The 8410-nt window shown below is 49.0% G+C and overlaps 1 pseudogene; it reads right to left on the bottom strand.

Annotated features, from left to right (window-relative positions):
- Positions 1 to 1417: 1417 nt before the first annotated feature.
- Positions 1418 to 2986, bottom strand: LOC113633502 (STARD3 N-terminal-like protein pseudogene; annotated as a pseudogene).
- Between the last annotated feature and the right edge of the window lie 5424 nt (positions 2987 to 8410).

Below are 8410 nucleotides of genomic sequence, written 5' to 3'. Positions count from 1 at the left end.
TCTCAGCTGGAGGCAGTTTTGCCCCCAGGGCACATTTGGCAATGTCTGAAGACCTGTTTGGCTGTTACTGCTTTGGGGGGTGTTGGGGGCGGGTGGGGAGGTTGCTAATGGCAACCTCCAGGGATGCTGTAAAGCGTCCTGCAGTGCACATGACACCCCCCACCCCACTCCCAACACAGAATTCCTCAGCCCCAGATGTCAGCAGTGCTGAGACTGAGAGAGTGCGCCTGATGTGACTCATAGGTACTGATGTGGCCACTTCTTTCTAAATTTCAGGAAACCCCTGCAGTGCAGGTTTTATCCCCATTTAACCGATGGGGAAGTTGAAATTGGGAAAAGTTAGTCTGCCCAGCGTTGCTGTAATGGTAAGTGATTGAATGGTAAGTGATTACAGCATTGCTGTAATGGTAAGTCAGGCAGGTTGAAGCCTGCCTGACTTTAGAATGTTCAATTCAGTCCACCGGAGCGGTTTGGACAAACAAAGATTTGGCTAAAATGAATTTAGGTTGTTTGCATTTATTATAAATAGAGCAAGGCAAGACATAGTGGGTGAAAATGAATTTGAACAGCTGAAATGACCAACAAAGAGGTTAACTGAATAAGTGTATTTGCAAAACTCATGAACATGTTAACTGTGGTTGGAAACATTCATTGTTTTTATCACATTTTTTTATGAAAAAAAATTCACAAAAATCATCAAACAAGTAGAGGAGAAATATTGGCTGAAAATAAATTAGGAGGGGAAAAAAACCCCTAAAAACCTTACCAAAGTTCCACGACCATTTTTTTATTGTTGCTTCTTATTGCTTGATGATTTTTTCATTGTTTAAATTCCTTTTAGTGTTTTCTTCTTCTTTCTTTTACAAAAGCAGTAGTGCTCATTATAGGAAAACCAGAAAATTAGGTCAATCCAAAAAAATATAAAGAAACATCATGAAGAACCTTGCACCCACTCACCCTCCCTAGGTCAAATGTGGCATATTTTTCTAGATCTTTCTCTATAGACATTCATATGGATGTATTTTCCTTCATTCTTTCTCTTTCACTCTCTTTTCCTTTTCAAAAAGGAAATCCTCGTTTTTCCTTTTCAGCAAAAATAGAATTATGCGGTAATTTCTGTTTTGTAAATTCCCATACTTTATGTGGCCAATTCCCTATTTTTGCAGATTCAGATTATTTCCAACATTTTGCTGTTACAAACTGCACAATAGAGTAATGAGAAGGAACATACTGCAACCACACGACACACAAGCCTCGCAGCCATACTGTTGAGTGAAAGAAGCCAGACACAGACATGTACGCTGTGATTCCATTTATAAAATGTTCTAAAACCAACAGGTAAAACTAAACTACAGTGGGTACAGATGTCTCCTCAGGAGACATGTGATTAGGGCAGAAGCAGGGTTGTCCTGTCCCTTTGGGTTATGAGAGTTCTGTGTCAGGAAGGGCATTTAGGGGCGCCTGGGGGCTGGCAGCGTCCTGGTTCTTGCCTGGGTGGTGTTTATAATAATTTACTATGCAGCACATTTATGTTTTATGTACTTTTATCTGTATGAGTGACATTTCACAATAAATTATTTTTCCATTTTGATATGTTGGATTTTATTACCTTTTAAAATTGTACAAATAGTGCATGTGCGTGAGTTAAAAAAACACAAGGGAAATGTAGGGAGTTAAAAAAGAAAGACAAAAGAAATCCGAGACATGGAACAAAAAAATTCCATTCTGCAAGTCAAAATAAAAAGATATTTTGCATACTAAAAAAGTGTTATTCCAATATATTAAGAAGTCCTTTGATCAGGAACACAGCACAAGACTTTCTGCAACTACTCAATGACAGATCAGACTCAGTCTCACTGAATACAGGATGGATCATGACATTATCTTACCAGCCACAGGCAGGTGACTAAATGTATGCGGAGATGGTACCATGTCTGTGAGGTATTACAGTCAATAAATTTTTTATTAGCCGATCAGTAATGTCAGCAGTGGATGTCACCATTTCAGCCTTCAATAGGGAGACCCCCAGTTCCAGTCCTTTTTTCCCTCTGGTGACTTTCAGTGAAGGTTTTTCACATTTAACCAAAGTCTTACTCATAGTTCTAAAAGTGGTTTTCCACTGTCCTGCTTTTCTTCAGTTTCATTTTCAGATCCTGCTTCGGATCCAGGAGGAGAATAAAACTGACCATCAGAAAGACCACCAGGTATCAGTGCCGCCCTCTCCGAGGCATCCTGAGCTATCAGGAGTGTTTTCTTCTGCCTCTTGAGGTAACACCTTGAAATCCAGGAACCACGTCTCGGTCCAGGCAAAGATGAAGGAAATGATGGGCAGCACGTAGCCGAAAGCCCCTTGACAGAAAAGCTTTGAGAGGATCGCTTTTGCTTTTGCTAGTGAAAGGGCACTGGTCACTGCTGTCATCAACGTTATGGCCCACCAATGGTGCAGTCTGCACGCGGCATATGCAAGTATTAACACTTTAAATTGAAAAACTGCCAAAAGAAATATATCAAAGTAAGAAAAGAAGTAGTCATACTGCACCACCTCTTTCTCTAACGTGTTCTCAATACCTCCATTCACATTTAAGTCTATTATCCACAGTAACGTTACAAATAAGAGGTCAAAGGGGACAAACAAACAGAAAGTCCTCCTGACGTCAGATATGCCTTTCTTTTCCCTTCCTTCATAGGACTCAATCCTGGCCATGAGTTGCGTGGGGTTGATGGAATGGACGTCACGCAGGGAAGCGTGCGAGCTCCGACTCCCCATGAGAGCGTTCTCCATGTCTTCTGGCGGGGGGTTCATCCTGCAGGAGGGTTAAAGGAGCCTCTCTCCAGCTCCACCATTCCTAGAGAGAAGAGATCTCACCAGGTGGTTCCGGGCCGGCTGCCCGAGGCTGCACAACAAAATTTTTTAAATGAACAGAATGAAAAGAAATAGCTAAAATATTAACTAGAAATTTAAAGCAGAGAGTAAAACTCTTCTGAAATTTAAGCAAAATACTTGAAAAGGCACAAAAGAATGCACTCCACTTGCGTGCTACCTCAAAATTCCAATGTTTGAAACGTAAGGTGGAGTATATTTTTTTAGACCAAATTGTCCTTCGGGCTGAATTGTTTTCCTCTCATTTTGTTCTCAACCAAATTGTTTTCTTTCGGATTTCTTTTGTTTTTGACCAAGTCATCTGGATTATTCTAAAGCTCAGGCATTTTCCAGGACCCTCATTATGCTGCCTTCATGCAACTCTGATGGTGATGAAGCCCTTCCTGTGTAGTAGAAACCTCACTCCCTGTGTCCCACCATCTGTCCTTGGGGCACATGACACTGGAGACCATGGTCTGCCTCAGCTCTGAGCCAGAAGTTTGTCTCTTATTCATTGACTCACTCACCCATCCGTCCATCCATCCGTGCTTCTATCCATCCAACCATAAATGTGGGTCACTGAACGCCCACTGCGTGCCAGACACTGGCCTCGGTGCTGGGGTAGAGCTGCAGTGGAGAGTTCAGCCTCTGCTCTGACACAGATGCATTTGAATACCAAACGGACAAAAAGATGATTTGTCCTGTGGTGATGAAGAGAAATGAAGCAGGGTGAGGGGGATAGTGGATTGAAGTGATGGGGGATGTGCAATTTTAGGCTGAGGGGGTCAGGGAGGCCTCGTGGATAAGGTGAGGTTTGCGCAGAGACCTGAGTGAAGGGAGGTGGCCGGGTTGGCATTCCAGCCAGGAGTAGCGAGTGCAGAGGCCCAGCCCACAGGCCAGGGCGGGCGGAGCAGAGTGAGTGAGGGGGAGGGTGCTAGGACCTGAGCTCGGGCAGGGTGGCCAGGGCCAGATCAGGTGGGGACCCACCACTGACGAGACATAGACGCGCTGCTGAGCTTGGTGGAGATCCACAGGAGGGTTTGGGCCAGCGAGGAATGCTGAGACCTGATGTCTGTTTTAAAGGGGTCATGGATGGGGGTTTGGGGAGAGCCTGGGGTGGGGTGAGGGCAGCAGAGCCAGGGAGGAAGCTTTGCTGGGCCCAGTGCAGTCTGGGGCCCTGAGCCCCCATCCCGGGGCCCCTCCTTGCTCTGCTTTGCCCTACGGGCCTCTTCATATAACCTAGGGCCTTTGCTCTGTGGTGGCCCCTTCACTCTGGAGACTTGGCGTCGAACCTGCCTGCCGACAGCCCCTCTGTGACAGGTGCATTCATGGCCGAGTACTGGAGTCTGTCCTCTCTCTTAAAATGCGTCTGTCCAAGATGCCCCTCACTTCAGCCTGTCAAGAACATTTGGATCCTGATTCTGTCAGGTGGTCTTGGTGTCATCCCAGATGTGGAGAACATGCCAGCCACACCTGACTCCAAGTTCCCGGGGTCCTGGTGAATGGGTCAGGGCTGAGGACAGTGTTCCATTCACACCGCCTGTTGCTGTCTTGCTGGTCGACCCATGTCCACTCATTTAACCTTGGCGTGGCCACGAGTGATTTGTTAATAAAATACTGAAATTTGCAGGTGATTTACTTTTTAAAAATATGCACTAGAGCAGATTCCACGCTAGTCCTGTAAGAACGTTATTCTCATTTACTTTCAATCCAAGGAACTTTCTTGAGTTGGGAAGAAAGGGCGGTGTTCCTTCTGCTTCTGACAGGTGACTCAGACCCACGTCGACTCTGCCGCTGCCTCTGTGGAAACCCCCAGAGGAGCCCCAGTTCCTCTAGACAAGGTGCGGGTTACCTTCTGCCCTGAGGCAGCTCCCTTCTATACTTTGGCAAGTTTATTTCCGCTACTTAGAGGAAAACACACTCACCTTCCCTCTCCTCACTCTTGACCCTCATAACCTCACCCTTGCTTAGTCAACCTCACTTCTCCCTGCTTGCAAAAGAAAAGACTGGAACGTTTTTCATTATACACAGGCAGTGCTCTTTTTTTTTTTTGCGGTACACGGGCCTCTCACTGTTGCGGCCTCTCCTGTTGCAGAGCACAGGCTCCGGATGCGCAGGCTCAGCAGCCATGGCTCACGGGCCCAGGCGCTCCGCGGCATGTGGGATCCTCCTGGACCGGGGCACGAACCCGTGACCCCTGCGTCGGCAGGAGGACTCTCAACCACTGCGCCACCAGGGAAGCCCATCCTGTACTCTTTTGATGAGTTCCTTGAAGATGCAGGCATTTTAGCAAGGCCCTCTCTCAGCGCCACCCCTGCACTGCCTGCTTTCTCTTTGAGAGCTACCCTGCAGGGCTGAGGGGCTTAGGGCTAGCTTTGCCCTTCTGAGTAGCAGCAAGGCGAGGGACCACCTGGAAAACGGCCCCTCCTCCACCCTGTCACCTTCAGTCCCTGAGTCATCCTTTCTCTGCTCCTCCTTTCAGTTTAACCACTTCCTGCCCACAATGTGTTGTCTAAATAGCACAGTCAGAATGACAGACTTGAACACTTCCCTACCCTCTCATGTAATTTTCCCTTCCAGGCTGATTTCTTCATGAAGTCAGAATTTTGTTTCCTAAAAATCTAAGTTACGTTCCCAGCACTCCTCCAGCTTCTCTCCTTGCTAGTGAAATAACCATAATTGCTCATAGGCATTAAATGCTTCCTGACCCTCAGGCACTGGGCTTTCCATACTTCATCTCCTTTAATTCTCCCAAAGAGACCCAGGAAGTAAATACAGCCCACGACACTTGCCCCAGGTCACCCAGAGAGGAAAGGCTGGAGTTGGCTTTGGCCTGCGGATCCATCCCACCAGAGTGTGTGTGCTTGACCTTCACCCTAGGGACACAGTGCTCCCCCTAAGGATCTCTCCTTCCTCCACTTGGCCAGCCCACTCGTCTTTGTTGATCAGAATTAGCTCCAGCGCTTCATGAAAACATCATCTCCTACCTTCCGTGCGATGTGAATATCAGCAAGGCCGGGCAGGAGTCGGTCAGATGCTCTGCCTGTAACTAAATGAACTTTCCAGCAGATGGATGTTGGGTCTCTTATCCCACTGGTCCCTGTGCAGGGCTGGGGACTGCTTCCAGGTGTGACCCCAGCCTGGCATCTGGGTGGCCAACAGGGTTGGCTGGGCCGGTGTGTTTCTCGCTTTTCTCTGTCCCCTTGGCCCTCCAGGTGTCTTCTCTCCCGGGTCACGGTTTCCCTGAAGGTAGACAGATCCCCGACACAGAGCTCCCTACCTTGACTGTCCTCGTTCATCTCTGCCCCCGGGTGAGGCCAAGGGCATCCTATAAAAGGCGCCCCCTCCTCCCCCAGAGCCTCAGTGAACCTCTCCAGCCCCCGAGACCCTCGGCTGCCAGCTCTGTCGTGACTCTGGGGCCATACCCTTTGCTCCTGTGCTGGCTCTTGCCTCAGCTGCCCACTAAATCCAGAGCCTGTCTTCACCAGAGACACTGCCTTCACTCACAAGGAGGGAGGCTCCCAGAAGCTCCAGCTAGGCGGAGCTTGGCTGCCTGAAAGGGGCTCCCCCTCTCTCTCCCAACCTGCAGCTTCCTTTGCCTCTGGGCAACCTATTCACTCCTAATCAGCAGCCCCATCCACCTTATCTGCGTTCCACATGGATGCCCCAGGAGTCCCACATGGGACAGAGGGGGAGCAGAGCTGATTTGACACCCGGCCAGTGCCAAGCCCTGCTTCCCATGGGGCCCTTGACCCCTGGAAGCTGAGTGTCCCAAACTGATGGGAAGGAAGACCTAGTGGGCAATGGGAACAGGGGCTGCTATTCCAGAGTCTCTGGGCAGGGAGCCTCGGTGTGTCCCTCCTTGTCTAGGTCACAGTGACACCTCAGCGGTGGACAAAGGGGCACTCGATGACAGGGACTTGGAGGCTAAGTAGGAGCTGTATTTAATAAATACTTGTTGAATCAATAGAGTGATGTCACGGGGTCTTCAGCCCAAAAAACGTGGTAGTGGAAGATCGCCTTCAACTCCTCTACAGGTCGTGCTCCCCCAGGAGCAGCCTGGGTTGCTGCCACAGGGGTGCGTCAGGGTCAGGAATGGCTGGGTCAGGGCAGACTCAGAGGGGAGTGGGCATCCGGCGGTGGGTGGGAGGGGGGAGGGAAATGACTTAGCAAAGACAGTGCACAATTGTCTTGTGCCTTCCGCGTTTCTGCCCCACTAACAGGAACCGAGGACCCCTCCGTGGAAAATAGGTAGCTGCATTTGAAGCCTTAAAAAAAAAAAGGTGCTCTGCGTGGAAAATAGATTAGAATCGGACACAGTTGCAATTTGCAAAAATGGAGGCAAGGGAGTGTTGGGCTCTGGAGTCAGAGCTCACCAGCTCCGTGGACTTGAGGCAAGATGCCTCAGCTCTCTCTCTGCTTCCTCCCCTGTGACATGGGCACGACGAGGGCCTCAACCCCAGAGCCGTGAGAGTTCCCCAGGGCACGGAGCAGAGTGAGTTGACCGTGATTAAGACATGGGTCCAAACAGCATTACAAAGGGCACTTTGCATCAGGCTACCGTGAACCAACAAAGTCAGGAAACCTTGGAAATAAGATTTGTCATCTTGTAGGGGAGGCTGTCTTTATGTGAGCGCTGTCTTCGTAGTTACCTGTGGTTCAGAGTCTCCTCTCCTCGGCCACAGTAAATGGGGATCCTGAGGCTGGGGCAGAACGTGGCTTTCTTCCACGTTGCTGGCAATGTAGTCTTTGGTGGGTTCAAATTGGAGCCTGACCACAGAGATGGGTTCTACAATCACATGTCCTAGGAGGGTCCAGATGTGTCCCTCCTTTTTGGAGAAAGCAGAAGAGCTAGGCTACTTTCCCCAAGCAGAAATACCAGAAGGATCCTTTTTTTCATAAGACCCCCAGGCCATCACAGTTTACGTCTAGGGCATCATAAAAACCCTTCAAAAATTTTTGGTGGTATTTACGATAAGAAGTCACCGGTCAAGAAAGAGAAAGACACCTCTTTCCTTCCCCTTAACTCGGAACGAGCGCTTGGCTGAGGGAACGTGCTTCAGGATGATGTTCTTGGCTCAGAAAATTTGCCTGGCCGAGGACTTGAACGCCAGTCGGTTGCACTAGAGGGCAGGGTTTTGTGTGTTTTGTTCATTGGTTTGTCTTCAGCGCTAAGATAGAGAGACTAGGCACTCAATCCCTGTTTGTCAAATGAATGACTAAATGTGAATTAACCAAGGGGTTAATATGTAAAAAAACGAATCTCCGAAATCAGGTGACTTTTCTCCTCTCAGTAACTTGTGCAACACAGGAGGTCCTTCCCTGTGTGGTGTCTCCACACCGCCCATCACACACCACGGGCTCCCAGCCACGTCCCAGTCCCAGGAGCTCTCCCTTCCCCATCACCTGCCTCGTTGCACTGGCTGTTCTCTTTCCCTGCAAGGCTTCTTTCCATCCAACACCCACACTTTCTCCAGGGCCCAACTCGAATGCCACCACCTCTGTGATTTCTCACAGCCCGTCCCTGTACGACTTTACTCCACCACCGAC

This window comes from Aethalodelphis obliquidens, unplaced genomic scaffold, assembly GCF_003676395.1.
Source record: "Aethalodelphis obliquidens isolate GAN/ISIS:26980383/991018 unplaced genomic scaffold, ASM367639v1 scaffold40, whole genome shotgun sequence".
Lineage (NCBI taxonomy): Eukaryota > Metazoa > Chordata > Mammalia > Artiodactyla > Delphinidae > Aethalodelphis > Aethalodelphis obliquidens.
Note: the sequence above shows the minus strand (reverse complement) of the source record. Positions and strands in the feature narration are given on the sequence as shown.